We start from the raw sequence: 18,862 nt of genomic DNA, 5'->3' as shown, positions 1-18,862 counted from the left end.
AGGGTTTCTGAAATTTAAACCAACTGGGGTTCTTTGTCGTCCACCTAAATATAAACGCACAGGCATCAAACATTTCTCGCCTCCATCGGGAATGCTGCTGTCGCGCCTTGTCATTCGAACCCACGACCTATGGGCCAGCAACCGAATGCTTTAGCAAGTTTTACAAAACTGTCTAGCTTCAACAATTTTTATCCCAGTGGCCTCCACAAACTGTGCATTCGATTTTACTCACCAAAGCGTAACTTCATAACAGTAATTCAACTTCGTGACGTGGGCTAGTCTGACGTTGCGTAATTTGAAGTCTCGGGCGGCTTGATTATATTGATTTGAGTAACTACTTTAACGATCATTTAGTAGTCTACTTTTCATATGCGACGGCTCAAAAAATGTGTACATAGTGAGGGGCACACTTTGGGCAGGGAAACTAACGTGACCTAATGGACCTAATTAGAGCTTTGCTATCCATCCAAAACTGGCGGCATTACAGAGAACAAAGAACACTATCGATAAATGGTGATTCGTATGCATTACCTAGTGACATCGTTTCCGCCAAGTGTTTCATGTCCGGCCCCCCACAGGTTCGTTTCATTTAAACTTTCAGCAGCTGTTTTTTCGCTGGCCTCAAGGTTGCCGGTATCTGCCGCAGTGTCATGCAGTTAAGTGAAACGCCGATTCCGACACTGGCCGCTCAGAAGCTGTGGGGATATCTGCTGTACAGGTAAGAGAAAACCATGCGCTAATTTTCTAGTTCTTAAACTTCTCCACTGCATCACGAAACAATCAAGTACTCTACACACGACGTGATGATCCTGCCCTAGTTGGTAATGGCCAAATGGTTAGGACTCCCGTATTTCAAATTGCACAGTCCTAATAGTAACCGTCACAGCTGCACAAGTTATTAGGGAAAGCTAAGTAATTTGACAATCGGACGCAGCCGCATCAGAGGACATTTTGCCGGAAAATAAAATACACCGGCACAGACGTTCACTTCTGTCGTCTATTTGTCATATACAGGGCACTGTGTGAAGAACCACCTGGCATTTTTTGGGTCGTCATACAGTTTAACATACTTATCGATGCTGTCGGTCATTCCGGACGTGACAAGGGAATGCATTTATTGACCAAGAAAGCCCCACTTTATCTTGGAAGCCTCTATGAACGAAGGCTTCAAGAATATTTTACTCTCGTGAATACCTGCTCTCTCAGATGTGCATTTTCGGTCGCCACTCATTGGCGGGATTCAATGCAATGTTTGCTGGGAGGAAGGCTGTCGTTAGGCTGGAATATAGAACTTGCAGTTTCTCTTTGTAGTGAATTTCTCGAAGTGGACACGTGGTGTGCGTATATGCCAGGTTAGCAAGTGTGCGTGCTATACAGGCTTCACTCCTGGTGTGAATATATCGTGATATACAGCGTGTCGTGGAGTGCTACAGTAAGACTTCAAGCTGTCACCTCCGAAGCCCCCCTCTCTCTAACCCCCACTTGTGAGCATGCTCATTCCTCCACTTTGATCCACAATGACTTGAAAGCTTCACTGACGCAACAGCTGCTTGCCACGTGAAAAAAGAAAGAAAAAGAAGCACGCATGGACTCCTGATGCTTACTTTTCAACGTTGGACTGAATTACCTCAATTTAGACAGTCTGAACATCGATTAAGCCCCGCCGCTCCTGCTGCGTGGCTTTTACATCAAAAGGCAGGGCATTCTCAGCACTGCACAAATGTGTTTTACAGACAACGTTGAAGCCGTGCTCAACGTCTTCTCCTGGAGGCTCAAATTCACATTTGAATTGCCAAAAGACAATGACATCCAGTTCTTAGACATTCACCTTTTTTTTTTCTGATAATGTCCATACTTGCTGGTGCTATCAACCCAGGAATGCTAAGAATGTTTTGCCTTTTGATACTGCGCATTCAGAATAAGTAAAAAGAAGAATCGCCACGACGTGTATTCAGGTCACCCTTCAGAAGTCATGTGAGCACAAGGGTAAGGTCAGCCATAAAAACCATATTAAAAGACAAAAAGGTGCTGGGTACCCCAACAGCATCATCACACCCGTTTGCGAAACCCTCCGGCAAAACGTTAGGATAAAAAACATGACCAAGAAAAAAATAGAATGACCAAAGAGATTTGGTTGTTGTACCGCACGTACATAAGGCGTCTCACAATTTAAAGGAAATAGCGAGCAGATATGAAAGTAACTTGTTGTTTTTCACCCCTTGCAAGCTTTCAAAAGTGTGTGTACTCAACAGCAACAGGAATAGTCAATCTTGCACCATCCATCACGAGAATAGGTTTACTAAATGAATAGGTTTACTGAATGCCACAAGTACACATAGGAGAAATGGGGCAATGCTTCAATGATTGAGCAAGACAGCATGCGTTAAATGTTAGGAATGGCTATGGTAGTCTGATGGCCGCACACTGTAAATAACCTAAGTGCAGTCCTATGTTTCATAAAAAAACGTTTTTTGAAAAAAAAGCAAGAACAGCTAACGAAAGAGAGATTTTAGAAGCATTTTTTATCAAAAAGGCCAATGATCAATACATCAGTAGACCTTCACTTTCCGAAAGAGAGTATTCGTTTCTCAGTTAAGATTATATTATCATGGTCACACATTATTCATCACGCATGAGCACTGTGTTCATTCTACTCTGTATAAAAGCGGTCGTAGCAACTTCAATAAAATTAAGCAGACAGTCAGCGCTCTTTCCTGTCTTTTTTGTCTCTTCTTGAAGTTGTCGCGCTAAACTAGAACACAATCACGATGAACCGACCCGCCCAAATTAAGCTCTTGTTGATTATTTACGACAGGCCCCAACGTGTCTCATTCTTCCAATGTGTGTACGAGGTGCTGATTTTGGCATCTATTCACACACCTCGTCTCTGCGACAAACTCCAGCTACGCTCCATCCCACCTCACATAGTTATGGAGCAGACTTCACCCTTCATTTATTCTGCGACACTACTTTTCGTCCCAACAGACCATCGTTACCGCAGCACCCAGCTTGTGCACGTTGCTGGCATGAAGCCCTGCACGCGAAGTTCCTCGTCACTGACGTGCAGTGGCCAAAATGGCAGCTTCTGCGAGGAGAAAACAGTTTGAACGTTGATGTGCGCTTCTCTTTCATCTGTGCAGTACTCAAATCGTCATGATTGATTCGTCTATCCGTCCTCTTTATCGCCGAGTGTCATCACCATCGTGTGTGCGCGCGCTCTGCCTACCCGGTTGTTGGCCAATCTTTCAGTGCGGGTGTGTGCCATTCTCGGATTCAAGACTCCAATCTCGCCTACTCTAGCTGCCCGTTCACAGCTGCAGGCCTTGTGAACATTGCTTGAACGAAGAGGTTATAATATTGAAGTAAATGTGAGCAATTCATAACCATTTTACGCCAAATGGTTCAAATTGCTGTATTGATTCTCATAGTACTTTACGTAAGTCCCTGTCTTAACATTATAGAGCTTGGTACCCGCAGCACTACAATCTCGCTCAGATGCTTTCACAATGAGCTCAAATATATCACTATGCCACCGGAGTTGTTTAAACCTCTGGATTTTATTGGGTCAAAACTGGCATTGTTCAGTCAGGCTTGATGTCTTTTGGAACTACTCTTCCTCTAAGATCTTACTTGACCTCAGGGGAACACTGGCATTGATCAGTCAGGCTTTATGTATTTTGGAACTCCTGTCTGTTTAAGCTCTTACTTAGTCTAAAGGAAACAAGCAATAATTTTGTACCGCTGCAAATTACTGGATTCTTTTACGGTAGACGGGTCTGGTGCTCGGCCTGTTGGTGCATTGTTTAAAACAACGATAACATCCAGCCTTGAAGGGCGTTCACGCAAGGAGAAGGAATTGAACGAACACATGCAGGCACTGGCAACAAAGTTTCACGAAACAGCAGTGTTCTTTATTAAGCCAAGATGACATCGATTGTGCGACATATTTCTCTTTTAGAGTTTCACAGTGCAATTTGTTACTCATTGGTTCAAAATAAGAAAGTCAAGGTGCTTAGGTAATGTCGATGATATTTTCCTTTTATTGAGCCGGAATAACGCAGCGAACCTAGACCATGTTACATATTTGCTGATTCTATTGTTGTAGAAAATCTTTAAGGTGCTTTTATTGCATCAAAGTATTGCAATAAAGTCTTAAGAGTTCAAACAAGCACTTCTCAAACTGGTCACGTTTGCTAGATGGACGCGCCCCAAAATAAAAAAAAAAACACCTTTTTTCAATAGAGCGGTCGCACTCAAAAATAGTGATGTGCGCAATTGTGGACTGGTGTAGTAGGAACGTCTTCAAAAAAAGCTGCCAACATTTCACTGAGCAAAGCTTTAATGAGCAGATGAAGCGTCCAACGGCGGCTGACTTCCCTGACAATGCTCTAAATGTGTGAGCCGCAACAAAATTGAAGAAGTTGATGAAAAAAACAGATGGCATGTCACACACCCGGGAAAATTATGACCACAGGCGAGTGGAAGTCGTTCCATGTATACGCGACGTTTCCCAAAATATGGAAATAGTTATCACTAGACATGGCGCATGAGTCGAGTTGCCAGCGCCTTGCTGGTTGTCAAACTTTTGCGCATGGACCGAAAACCGGAAATCTCGAAGCATGTCTATCACACGGTATGCCACTGAATTCCTCGGTTCCATCTCAAGTATTGTATATTGCGTGCCATTGTCTTGTGGTAGAATGCACATGGTATCGATGGGGCGTTGTGATAACATCAAGAAAAATGCACCAAGAACGTGGACTAAAGTAAAAAAAAGCACAAGCGCATGCTATTAACTAAAATTTTTACTGAAATCATGAAAATATCATAATCCTCAACAGCATGACTATGCCCCCCCCCCCCCCCCCCGCCCAGAGGAAAGGCCACTCTCCTGTTCCGCCAATCAAACCGGTCTTGTGCTTTCTACTTCCACGTTATACCCGCTAACTTCTTATTTTCATCTGCCCACATATTTTATGTCTCCTTCTCACTCGGCTCTTGAAATGCAGTCAGTTACCATTAGGGACCAGCAGTCATTCTGTGTGGGCAAATGTGGGCGCAGGCTAGTCAGACGGGCACAGGAAACACCCATAAACGAAGAGGCACCACTTTATATACATATCGCCACAGACACGGGGCTACACTACACGACATATACACATGCACACACAAGTAACTAACATGAACAGGTTCCACACTGAAACCTCTGCAGTTAATCTCAGTGCTTCAGTCGTGGAGTTGTTGAAGAGCGAAGCTCCGAGCTCTCGTCCGGCGTACCCCGAACAAGGGGCGGGTTGCAATGGTGCACGCAGCTAAGTCGACGGTGCACGCCATGTGGCCGAGATCTCAAAGGACCGGAAGAGGGCCTCGAGGACTCGGTGCCCGGACGTGGGTAAGTTGCCTCCTCTGGGTCAGGACCGGTGCATGGCCCGATTCAGCTGATAAAGGCCAAGGAGAAACCCAGCACAGCAGTGTCAGCGCCTAGTACAGCACCGGGGACGTCAACAGGAACAGTGCCACGAAGGGTGGCTTGAACGGTACCAGATGATATGTGACGTTTAACGTTCCAAAACCAACATATGATTATGAGAGACGCCATAGTGGAGGACTCCGGAAATTTCGATCACTTGGGGTTCTTTAACGTGCACCCAAATCTGAGCATACGGGCCTACAGCATTTTCGCCTTTATCGAAAATGCAGCCGCCGCAGCGGGGATTTGATCCCGCGACCGACGGGTCAGCAACCGAGTGCCTTAGCCACTAGACCACCGCGGCGGGGCAATGGTACTAGCCAAAAACGGCACATCAGACATCGACAGACCAGTGCGAGGGACAACGCCAGCCGCTCGCCAGGAACGTCGCTGGGGAACCGCAGCCGGGAACAGGATGGGCGATGCCCAGCCTAGTAGTCCTCGGAATTGTGGAAGCCAGGATGGGCCCCGGACCAGCACTGTCGGATCGAGACGTCGGGACGTGGCCTGCTGCTCGACCGCCCGATTCGTTTCTCTGCCGCTCGCCAAAAGATCTCCGTCGCTCGAGAGTTTCGCTCGATCCCCTCGCGCACCATCGTCTTTTCCCAGTCGGCTTTTTTGGTTGTGGTAAATAGTCTCTTACCCCCCCCCCCCACCCCAACTTCCAGTACGTCGTGCCACGAATAGCAATAAACTAGACGCGAAACAACGCAACACAGTAATAACAAAGACAAGGCGCGAGCAAATGTAATGACTGAATATAATGGAATTGCCTTGTCACTATACAAACGCTGTACAGCCCATTCGATACACACTTTGACACAAGACTACAACACATTCATCACACGTTTTGGTCAGCGGTGGCACATACGGTCTCACACCCTCGCATGCCGCGTATACGTCACGATGAGGCGCGCGCACACTCTCGGCTTTCGTGATTGAACACAAGCCGATACGCAGCACACGCAATGCACTAATAACACAGATGCCTCGTTGTCACTCGGTGTTTTGCGGAGTGACAACACCACATCATGTTCCATGTAGTCGTCGTCAGTTAGGGATTCCTTGGGCACGTTGTTTGTACGTCCATGCACTGTGGAGGTAAAGTGACATTAAAAAACGTGGTGGCTGAAACGACGGCTGAGGCGACAATGGCACCTTGTGCATCGGTACTCCCACGCTGTCCGCGCCATCACAATGAAACTTAAGAAGCCCCGCACGTGATTCAATGAAGCCACTGGTATTGCGTCTCTCGGAGTATTAGTTTTGCCTGGCTCCTCAACGCGGTGGTACTCTGGTCGTCGCGTCCAAAGGCAACCATGTCTCATCTTAAGAGATGTGCGTATAGCTGGAAGGTGGCGCGTCTTGTCGTGAATTGGGCCGTGACGTTGTCGATAGTCCTGCAGGTCCAGAAGGATGTGATGTTGTTTTCTCCCTGTGTACATATGCCTTCTGGGTATTATAGCTTGTTGCAGATGAACTGCTGTCACTTGGTGTGCGTCAATATACAGGGGTTGGTTGACGACGCGACTGACACCGACCCGGTGTTGCTTACCATGATGAATAGTAGACGTCATTGGCATCACTTCCTCGATGACCAAGGTGCCAATTGGTTTGATAAACCGGTTTTGCATCACTGCTGTGGCATCCAGTGATATGACTCCTTTGATATTTCCCAGGACCACATCATGAAGTAAGCCTCGCAAGCAGTGAACACGAACTTCTCCTTTAAGAATTGGCGTGTCTAAGATTGCCGCTTCTGGCTCGTATCACACCGTATACGGTCGAGGAAGAGTACCGGCTGATACTTTCCAACCAATCTTTCTTTTGGCACAAATGCCTCTCGCACAACGACCGTATCGCAGCCAGCATCGCGTAGTACGCTAACAGGGAGTTTATTCATGAACCCTTTCACAATGGGCATATTCTCATTGTTTCCCAATAAAGAACTTTGGCTGACCGCGGTGTTGACAACGGGTATGTTTTTTCCCTCTTGTAGAATAACGTCCTCTACTTTTTCTACAAACTTCGTATCATTTCTTTCTCCTAATACAACACAAGATGCTTCGCATTTCTCCCCTCCATGGGCAGAAACTTCCCAATGTTATGACCATGCGCGGGGAAAGATGCTCTTTTTCGCGACCAGCACTGAGATGCACGGTGCCCCGTCTTATTACATGATAATAATTGGGGTTGACCTTTCAGTGGCCGGTTTGCGTGTTCTGTCTTGCGGCTACTCTCTGCGAAACTCTCCCTATAGAACTTATCTTACTCGACACCACGTTGCTCGGTGCTACGGTCACCGCAACGACGGTGCGCGTGAATGTGGTCATGTAGGCTTGAAGTCGTGGTAGTGAAACACGCTGACCGTGACGACGTAGACTTTCTTCTCTCGTGGAAGGAACATTATTAAAAACTTTTTTGTATCATTTTGAGATTTCTTTGTGTGTGTTCTTGTCCTCGTCTGATATAAAGAATGTCTTCGTGTTATCAGGTTGTGTTGAGTGCATCCCCGATGACCTGGGCCCGTTGAGTAAGCCCCCTTACTGAGCACATCTTGCCTACGCGCTACGTGCCTGAGGACAATGAAGCGAGTAAAAACACAAAATTACCATATAAGTGCTGAAAACCAGAAAGCACTTCATTTGCGCATCAAGATAACGAATCTTTGCTTGATCTAATGTCCCAGAGGGCTCAGCGACTCAACTATCTTTGGCCTTGAAAAAAAAAAGCTTTAAGAAGCTCACGAGTCGTACGTTCTTTGTGCAGAGCAATGACTTCAATTCTTTCATTAGACATAATCACCTAACTTAACTTATTGAAAAGTTGATTATTTAACTTTATCTGTTACTGTCATGGACAATGTCCTTGACCATTTTGAAATGCGTACCGCTACAGAAAAAAGCACTTCGAGAAGCAGCTAAAAATTACCGCATAATCCTAATTTCAATGAGTTGAAACAAAATTGTTGAAACACCTGGTATATGCCTCGCCTCGAAATAAATTTGAATTTCGAAAGTAGTGCCTGTTCATGTATCTTCGGACACTGGTTAGGACATTCTGCGCTTTACAGCTTTCAGGTTTGGAATTCCAGCTGTCTCTTACCCTCACGTAGTTGAATGACGTCTACACAAAAAGAATGAATTGCAAAAACACACACACTGGGACAGGCTGCGCAGTTTTATGAAACCACAGCGTGATATAGAAAAACGAAATACACGTATGGTGTACACATGAACAGGTATACATATAAATCTGCAGAGCATGATACACTCTAATAGCAAAGTTTATATAACTAGGCCATCTCTTGGGTGATTGCAAAAGGGAGGGCTGCTTACACAGCGTTCATGACCCAGTTGTCCTATAAGTTTCGATCCTTTCTCTCGCCATAATTTACGGTTCCTCTACCTCAAACCAACCCGACACGTTTGACTCGTAGTCATGGTGCTCTGCTACTGACACACAGCTCACAGGATTGAATCCCTGTCTTGATGGCCACATTCTCTCTGAGATGAAAGCAACAACGCTTGAGGCCCGCGCGGTTACATTTAAGGGCACGTCAAAGAACCCCAGGTGGTCAAGGTTTCTGAAGCCCTGCTAATCACATCCTGGTTTTGGAACCCGAAAACCCTGATAAATATTTGTTCCTACTTCAAACGTCAGTATCATTAAAAACAGGTCAACCTCCACCCACCCCGCCATGAGTATAGTCCCAATCGGTCCTTCTCCTGACGTCGCACATGTTTCATGTTTCTGCATACAAATATTACACAACGTGGACTGCTGGCACAACATAATTAAGGAACTTGCGTGAAAAATGTGAACGAAAGGAGCGTATACTACCAGTTGAAATTTTTATTGAGAACACTAATAGTACGAGAAAAGCAAAAACACAAAGCGCTTGAAGAGCAGAAAGCCGTTACTTTTGCGCATAGAGATAACAGATCTCTGCTTGGTGTAATGCCACAGAGGACTTCGCGACACAACTATCTCTGTCTTTTAAAATAATATAAGCTTTGACAAACTGACGAGTCAAACGTTCTCTGTGCCACGCAATGCCTCTGCCTCCAAGAAAATCAAAGATGGGATTACACCGATGAGAATGCTATGCCAAGTTATTCGAAGGTTGTCCTATCTTAGATTATCTATGAGCGTTCTACGTTTTGTTGAGACGGAAGTCTTTCTGGCAGATATAGTGTTTGTCACAAAAAAAGAGGAACATCGTATGCAATTTTTTACCGTAACATGATAGGCCATCCATATGTTTCACTTCTCACTCAAACTGCATCCGTGCAATTCTCTTCATTTGGACAGCCCCGCCTATTCGGATTAACTTGTCCCTCACAGGAAAGGCCACGCGAATACCATACTTTGCGCCAACCTCATTGGCATGCTTCGACACACCATACTCGTAGGGAATGCTGACTGACGAGTGCCTTCTCATCGGGATCTCTTTTTATCGGGAAATCATTGTGTGCAGCTTTAAATACGAACCGAAAGGTTCGGCCCCTGTTGTGAGAGTCTGTGGCATCACACCAAGAAGAGATTTGTTATCTTGATGCGCAAATATAAGGGTTTTCTTGCATTTGAAAAGCCCACAGGGCATGTGGTTTTGTGTTTTCACTTCTTTTACGTTCTTCGTGTTCTCAATAAAAAGTTCAGTTGTTAGTATCCATTCGAGTTGTTCTTTTCTCCCCGTTCACGTTTTTCGCACAAGTTTCTGGAATATGGAATACCAGCCGTCTATGTTGTGCTAATATTGCTTTACAGGGACATTAAACGTCTACGACGTCAGCAGGAGGGGCAAATGTGACTGCCAATTGACGAGTGATCTATTTTTAACGGCATTCACATTGTGAGTAGAAAAAAAAAATAGGCGAGTGTCACGTTGCAAAACCACTATGTTATTACGAAGGCTTCGGACACCTTGACCGCCAGGGGTTTTTTAACGTGCTGATAAATAGGGCATCGTAACCACTAGACTTTGAACTTTGAACTTTGTTTTCCAACACACAGTGTTGGGGGTGCCCTCAGGCAAAAAGCTGTCAAAACCTTTCGAATGGACCTGAGTGGCCTTACAGGCAGCAGCGAATAAATAGTCACAAAAAAAGCGATAATGATAAATTGATTATGAGCGTCGCTGAGAATACTAAGCTGGAGAAAAATAAAACAAACATAGAATAAAAAACCGCGAGTACAGGTAAATGTACGCTACATACATAAAGATACACAATCAAAGCAAAAAAATTGAAAGCCATGGTAGAAAATTATTACACGTTTACACGTTACATGTTACGACCACAGTAGTGGGTAGGTAAGTAGGGGGCTAACCATAAATTATAGAACAGAAGGAATAGAAGCTTATAAAATACGAAAGCATGGTCAAGATCAATGTGTAGGCGGTCCCCTCGTTTTCGACATTATGCATGATGTGGCATAGTTAGATAAACTTTGTCATTGTGGGGTCTCATCTACTGCAATTTTATCTCTAGCTGTTTGTGCACGGCATACCTGTACCTTGTTTACCTTTATAACGCTGTTACAAAAACTGCGCAGCTACTCCCGGTCTGTATGATTTTGTGATTCACTTCTTTCATGCGATTGTCCAACAACGTGTGGATAAAAGCTAGTTGGCATTCTATACCTGAACGCTGTCAAGCACAAAACGTTGTGACGGAAAGGTGAAACATGCCTGAACAGACACTAACCTCAGAATTACAATTCCATTCAAGGCGAGACATATACCGGGTAACTCAAACCTTTGTGTCCGCCTTCATTAAAATCAGGAGAAATGCTATATGTGCTAGCTGTCTTCAAATTGCCTTTTCTGTTATAGATTATATAGGTGAACGTTTTAATAAGTGGAGTTAGGCAGTTATTCAAATTGCAGAATTCAAGTTCCTCATGCGAAGAACCCATCACAGCTTTGAGATACAAAAAAATGACACCTAGTAAATACTGTGGCACAATGAAATCTATGCAAATTAAAAAGGTGAAAGTTGTCCATTGTGCTTGCACTTGGTGATGATATATTTAACCACCTTAAGATACCTGCCCCTACAGAAAATGTCGTTCTGAAAGCAGTGAGAATATATCTAATTTTCAAGATCTTGGGGGATTGCGGACATAATTCTATAAAAACGCGGCTTATCATATAAAATTAACAAAACCCAGAGGAAGCGTGAGACAAACGCGCGCAACGTACTTCAAAATTTTCTGTTATCTGACGCGAAGTCTTGAAGACTAGGTGTCATATATTCGCCAAATAGTTTCAGATATGATTATCTGAAATTATTTGGTGCATCTTGAACTCTGTCTAGCGGTGTCTTTCACTACTATGTCAACCAAGTATCACATCGCGCCGTCTTTTCTTTCTGTTTTGCTTCTTCCCTGTCCTGTGTTTTTTTTTTTCTGGTGTTGCGCTGTAAATAAGTTCACGATGGATCCTAGCCAACTGGCCCAACTTACCGTCTTACTCCAAGTATCACATAGATAATCGCCTGCAAAATTACATATAGATCATTATATAGGTATTCTTGCAGCTTTTGCTTTGGAGCGCAGCCATTCGTAACATCTGCAGCCAATGTTGGCGTTCATATTGTGGCGAATGTGGACCCCATGGAGTGTAGCAACATTTGAAATTTGTGCTTCTTGGTACACACTGTAGACGAAAGAAAAGCTCTCTATGAAGAGGTACACAACCAACGTCAGAAAAAACGCGAACGCCTCCCTTGCACACTTCTTAGTGGAGACCGGACTGGATAACTCGGCAAGGTCCCGGTTGAGTGGCTAATGTTTCCAGGTGTTTGAATATGCTATCCAAACAACTCTAAGAAACACTAACTGCTCAACTGGGGACTTGCAGATTGTACACGTGCGTGTTTGGCGGTAGCAGTGAGGAGTGACATATCTTAATACTTGGAAACATTAACCGCTCAACTTGGATCTTGCCGGGTGAATACGTCGATGTTCTGCTAAACCAGGGAAGAAAACACCGCAGCAACAAGAATGGCGGAAAGAAGGACGATGGAGAGGAGGACACCGCTAAAAAAAGTCGCTAGCTCTAGAGTCGTCCGAACAGTCACACCTAAAGAAGGAACCAAATTGGTCCCGAAACGTGAAGTCAGTTTTTAGTTTTTAACTTTGACATTAGAAACTTTGTACTAGAACTGGCTGGACAGCTGATTTTGTTTTTCCGTGAAGAATCAATCACTAGCCTGCTAACATAGCAACGCACTGCACCTTACGTACCAAGCTACCACAGCAATAAACAGAGACATTAACTGAGATAACCCTGGAATGATGGCGTTTGCGGGAGCTTCGAGTACAGCAGCCCGACCATTCAGCGTGAGGATAATAGGGAGCCTTGAAATTTGACTGAACTTCGTCTTTTATGCAGCATTCAGAGTTTAAAAATTAATCACCTATGACGTATCGCGGTAAAAAAGTTGGCAATGGCGCAGGACAGCACAGAGAAAAGTCAGCACAATCGATCAATCAATCAATCAATCAATCGATCAATCGATCAATCAATCAATTCGTTTACAATAAACAATAAATTAAAATACACATTGTCTACCTCGTGCACCATAACAACTGAAGGGCATCGCAACAACACTGCAGAATGTAAGAGAACGGTGAAATTCGAGAGCAACGAATATAGCAAAAAAGCAATACGCAATGTAAGAGTCTACACGACAAGTGTCGATACTACACCAGGAAAAAAGAAACGAGACTTTCTTTTTCAGACAAAGAAATAGGATGTACGCCTAGACCATATAAGCGTACCTTCGTAATCTCTACGGCCTCACTCATATCGCGCAGTAATCTAGGATGCGCTTCATGCGACCACTAGGAAATGATTAAGTAATAGGTTAGCGCTCCGCAGCCTCTCTACGCGTTGCAATCAGAGGGTCCTTAGTTATTTCTGTAAATGTGGTTGGCGGAAACACGTTGCCAACTTATTGTCTCGCACTACAGCACGGGAAGGGCGCGGGGGAGGTGGCTGCGAACCCGTATTTCACGTGTGCAAGTGGTTGGGTGAAGTGAATCGAGGATTACGAGTGAAAAAATTGAGACAGTTGAGAACACAGTATTAGGTATAAGCTGCGCAAGCGTAAAATCTATTGTTTTTTTACGAAAAAATTCAAAACTTATTTCGTCGCGTTCGCATGAGCGGCACGTGAGATGCAGACTTTTCGCCACTCACGTTCCGGCTCACGTTCTGCTCACCGCTATCAGTGCAAGTGCCTTGGTGTGATCTGACTTATCATTTTACGTGGCAAAAAGTTCGGCCCAAACAAGCAGTTTATTATTCGACCTGCAGCCGGCTCCCTTCGTCCACGTCACGACCCCGTTACAATATACAGATGGGTACAGTGTATCAACACCTTCAACTTCAGCCTTCATTGCATACCACACCTGAATGTACAAGATTCATTTCAGTTATCTCGCGTGACATCGTATGCGACGGTTTAAGTATTCGCTATCCTAAGTGCTTTAAAATTTATGAAATCTTTAAGAGATGTCGGAAAATGGGTAGTTTTTAGTGATTCACAAGCGACACGAACGTCACACCGCAGCCCAAAAAAGAAAACATTAAATGACAGCGTGATTTACGAGACACTTAAAGAGCCCACAAAGGCAAATCGAAAGCGACACGAAATGTTTCATTGGATACCGGAATGCTGCAACATGGCTGAAAACACATCAGCTGATGAAGCAACACGGCAAGCTCATCACAAAGATGCTTTGGTTTCTATTCCAATATCGAAAAAGGAATTGCGCTGCCATTTATAGACACAATCTACAATATGTTTAAAAATACGTTGTATGACCAAAACTCCTAAAACTCTGATTTATATAATTTAGATGTACTAAATGAATTTGAAATTTTGTTATCCCTAGACCAAAGTGTGGAAACCCTTAACCATCGATTAAGATTAGGCGCTGCGTTCACCAAGCATTTTTTACACAATATTGGCCACGCTGAAACCTCAGAATGCGATTGTGAATTTGTTAATTAAGACCTATATCACCTCATTCTAGAGTGCCCACAACACGAAACACAAAGACGCCGAATTAGACCATACTTAATGACTTTAGATCGCAGACCCTTCAGTTTAAGAAAGATTTGGGCCCGTGGCCAACAAGAGGTTTACTGATGTGTGCTATAAAAGATTTGAAAGTTTTTCATAAAGACAGTGACATTCTTGGCTGGTATTAGTGCAAATAGGGCTTTCTGTCTTTTTTTTACGTGACAGCGAATATTTATGGGACTGTTAAGTGTTATGTGGACAAATATGCGACTGTTATGTTGATAATAATGTTACTATTCGACTATATGCAGTGGTTTTTCTTCAATTTGTGAACATAACTGTATATACACATATATGCAATTGTTGAATACGTTGTTATGTTAAATGGTATTTTGTATGCTCTTTGGTCTTGCTTCGCTTAGATACTTGGACCTTGTGTGAACTTTGTTATTAGACACTTCTAAGGGATAAGAAATAGCCGGCGCCCTATTGGTGCGCCAACGTCTCCTTACATCTCATAAATTAAAAGAAAAACAAAGAAGGCCATGCTAATATATCCGAATCTTGCCTGAAGGTTTCCCTACGTTACATCAAGCGGTCTCCCACAACGTCATTCCTGGTTGTATGCTTAGTTGATTCAGTGCGGTTCGAATCGAAACGCACAAAGTTTCTTTGTGAATTCATATTGAATATTCCAAATTTTCTCAATAGTAATTCAAAATGATAACAGCGCATAGAGCTATTAAGAAAAAACGAGACAACTGAGGCAAAGAGGCGTTTTTTTTTCTAATCGTCCTTTGCGCTGTTAACATTTCGAAATCAACCCCCACTAACTTGCCCGACCATCAACACTTCCTGAATAGCCATACCATTCTGATGATGCATCTTTTTGAAGAAATGTGTTCGTTTCTAAATCATTTCGCTAGGGCTTTTAATGAGAGTCTCTAATGTATGTCATCTACATCATCGTCTTTATCATGATTGCGTGTACAGCTGTACAGAAGGTATATCAGAATCGCTTCTATTTCTTTGTTACTTGTGTAACTCTCTGCAGCACGTTTGTTCGTGTCCTCTTCTATAGGGATCTGGGGCTGAAAGGGCTAACGTGCCCGTAAATTTAAGTACACGGGTGTTTTTTTATTTGGAGTCTGTCGGTTACAAAGGGCACGCGTGCAAATGTCGCATGACGACTCTTTTGTGAAGCCCCCATATATATATATATATATATCTCGCTTGTGCGGGCTGTCTGGCACAAGTACAGCAGAGCCTGATTGCTTTTACCGATGTGTCATTCGGCCCTTTGTATTTTGCTGCAGCCGGTTTGGGTCGCCAGCTGCGCGAATTACACGCAAAAAGGTCGACACGCAGTTTCATCATGTTTATCTTGTAACAACTGGGCTTCATCGCAAATGTTGATCAAAACAACGAAACTGCCTTACTCAACCCTGTGCCGGCGTTCACGTTCACTGGTCACGCGAAGCAATAGTGACGCTCGGTGGCGGCGGAGAGGGAGGGAATGGAACGCACCTCACTCGTTGCGGTGATAGAAGGCTCGCTCAGAGGGGGAGACTGTGTAGAGAGCGGGAGGATGCCGAACAGATTTTGGCACAGCAGAGAAACCCATTACACAGGCCGTGTTAAACTTCATTAAAGGAGTTCATTGCATCACAAATCGACAGCCACAAAAAATAAAGAAGAAAAAATCCGTCAAGTCAGAGTGGAGTTTCAGAGATTTGACGCACTTTCAAAGCGCTTTCTCTCTTGTTTGGTACAAGCGAGAGTGCTGATAGCTGCACAATAAAGGGGTTGAAAAGAGGGAAGAAGCTACGGTCATTCCTCAACGCGTAGCATGGTCATGAACCCTTTCTTTTTAAATGACAATTATTTCTTAGTGAAGCAACACCACAGTTCTATCAATTTGGATCCATCTAACTTCGAATGACTGTGTGCCCCTGGTTGTTTCATTAAGGAAATGTATACTAAAATTTCTGTGACATGACGTTATGAAGAACGTAAATAACAGTTAATAACGTGGAAATCACTATACACAGGTAATAAAAGACATAATATTGTTGCGGTAAAGAGAACGAGGTAGTTCACTAGGATTGCAGGAAGACGACGGGACTTATTTCCGCCCTGAAAACCTCTACGATCGCCGTGAACACACTAACTCCGCAACCGTGAGTCTGATTTCTTCCCGTAACATGTGGTGGAGGTGCTGGGTACCAGGGTGGAACTTCGCAGCGGACGTCATCTGCCTGCCGCCACAAGTAAAAACCAACAGCCAATGTCTGAGCCAGCAACGGTGGTAAACCAAACGTCAACGGCCATGCCAGCGGTCTTCCTGACTCATCCGCGGGACTTTGGGCCCTATTGTGGCACGGGTGACAGATAAGACTGCCGTCAAGGAGTGGCTAAAACTGTACGAGAGAGGGAGCCAAAGCTACAGGTTAGACCCGACCCTTATAGCGAACCTCCTCTTCCATCTTAAAAGAACTGCACGTTAATGGTACGAGACACATGGAGCTGACCTCACGAGCTGCGACGCCTGTAAACAGGAAATGCGAAATCTTTTTTTGCATACTGGCCGGTCGTAGGCTGGACGCAAAAAAAAAAACTTGTGGGCCGCGCTCATACGTCAACAGAGTCATATGTCGTCTACAAACAAGATCTGCTATCTCTCTGTCGTAAAGCTGACGACAGCATAACCGAGGCTGACAAGATTGGGAACATTTTAAAAGGAATTGCCAATGATACCTTCAACCTCGTTATGTGCAGGAATAGTACTACGGTGGATGAAATCATCAAAGAGTGTCGGTGTTTCGGACAGGCAAAATGCCGCCGAGTCGCTCAAGCGTATGACAGATTGCCAAAGATTGTGGTTATAAGAGAGAAAAGAAGAAAAAAATGAGCCACGTAACTGTCTGCATCAGCGTGCGACACCTCAACAGTAGCTCACAAGGGATGGGGGTGAGGAGGGATAAAAAGGATAGGATAAAAGGTATAGAGAGAGAGATGCGCTAGGACAGCGAGCGACGACATAAGAGATATAGGAAAGATGAAACACGGTCACAGAGAAAAAAATGAGCCACGTAACTGTCTGCATCAGCGTGCGACACCTCAACAGTAGCTCACAAGGGATGGGGGTGAGGAGGGATAAAGAGGATAGGATAAAAGGTATAGAGAGAGAGATGCGCTAGGACAGCGAGCGACGACATAAGAGAGATAGGAAAGATGAAACACGGTCACAGGAGCCCGAGGACGGGGCACTACTTGCGAGAGCTCTTGTCGGCGATAGGAGATGGCGTAGGGCTAATCCAGTCGGCCAGAGCTGCGCAATCGTCATCGTAGGGGACCGGTGGCAGGAGGTGGCGTAGGACCAATCCAGTCGGCCAGAGCAGCGCTGTCGTCGGAGATCACGAGGGAGCAACCGGTCAACACAACAGGAATCCAGCAAATACTGTCGCGACTTCGTCATGTGAAGATCCACCACGGCCTATCCGACCCACGGCAACTGAAGACATCATGCGCCTTATCCGCCGTGAGCTTAAGGCCATGTCTCCAGTTCCACCTATTCGTTCCGACTTCAGGGATAACAGGCCATCCATTTTTCTCATTTAAGCAGTCGTTCGGGAAGAAATCACAAGTTTGGGCATGCCATCACTCAGCTCGGTCCGGCAAACGAACACTTATCGGGTCCCCTAAACACCTCGTAGCCAGACGCAGAACTATCTTTTGCCCCGCTGCAATTCAGCCGAGTGACGCACCGTAGACGATCGTTTAATATGCTTCGATTGCTCTCGTATTGGACACATTGCCCGTCATAACCACAGTCGCTTTGCGCCACCTTCCCGGTAGTCGTCTCCAAGTCACAACCAACAGCTGCCGGATGGTCCTCCCTTCTTGCCCTACACGCCGAACCAGAGCCCCCTCACCGAAAATTTCCAGCCAAGATATAGCCGCTCCCCGTCACCACAAGGTTGTCGGGCACGTTCACCGATCATGCACCACTCGTCGTCCCCACCTCAAACCGGCCACTTCCCTCCGGGAAGCTAGGCGCCGCAGCTCTCGGAGGTGACGCTGCAACTTCGACCTGGCCTTCAAACCATCTATCGACCCTGCCATCATGTGGAAACCTACTGGGCGTGGAAGTTGTAGGTGCAGAAGACTGAGGCGCAAAAAACATATCGTGAAGCAGGAAGAGCAGGGGAGAAAACAGAACAGCGCCTTCTGCGCTTCCTGCTTCACGATATCTTTTTTGCGCCTGAGTCTTCTGCAGTATACACCAGCTAGCCCAAAAACAAGTCCTTTTGGAAGTCGAAGGTGTTTATGTCCGATCTCTTGTGGACACGGG

The 18,862-nt window shown here is 44.9% G+C and overlaps 1 protein-coding gene across 1 annotated transcript in view; it reads left to right on the top strand.

Moving 5' to 3' along the window:
• The first annotated feature begins 644 nt into the window (after positions 1-644).
• LOC119164659 (ATP-binding cassette sub-family C member 2) overlaps positions 645-18,862 on the top strand; it is a 179,008-nt gene continuing 160,790 nt past the window's right edge. The window contains exon 1 of the mRNA XM_075874522.1: positions 645-718. The gene's annotated coding sequence lies outside the window, so the exon portion shown is untranslated. The remainder of the gene's footprint in view (positions 719-18,862) is intronic.

The sequence above is a fragment of the Rhipicephalus microplus genome, chromosome 9 (genome assembly GCF_043290135.1).
Source record: "Rhipicephalus microplus isolate Deutch F79 chromosome 9, USDA_Rmic, whole genome shotgun sequence".
NCBI classification, from domain to species: domain Eukaryota; kingdom Metazoa; phylum Arthropoda; class Arachnida; order Ixodida; family Ixodidae; genus Rhipicephalus; species Rhipicephalus microplus.
The sequence above is the reverse complement of the archived record's forward strand: the minus strand, read 5'-3'. Positions and strand labels throughout refer to the sequence as shown.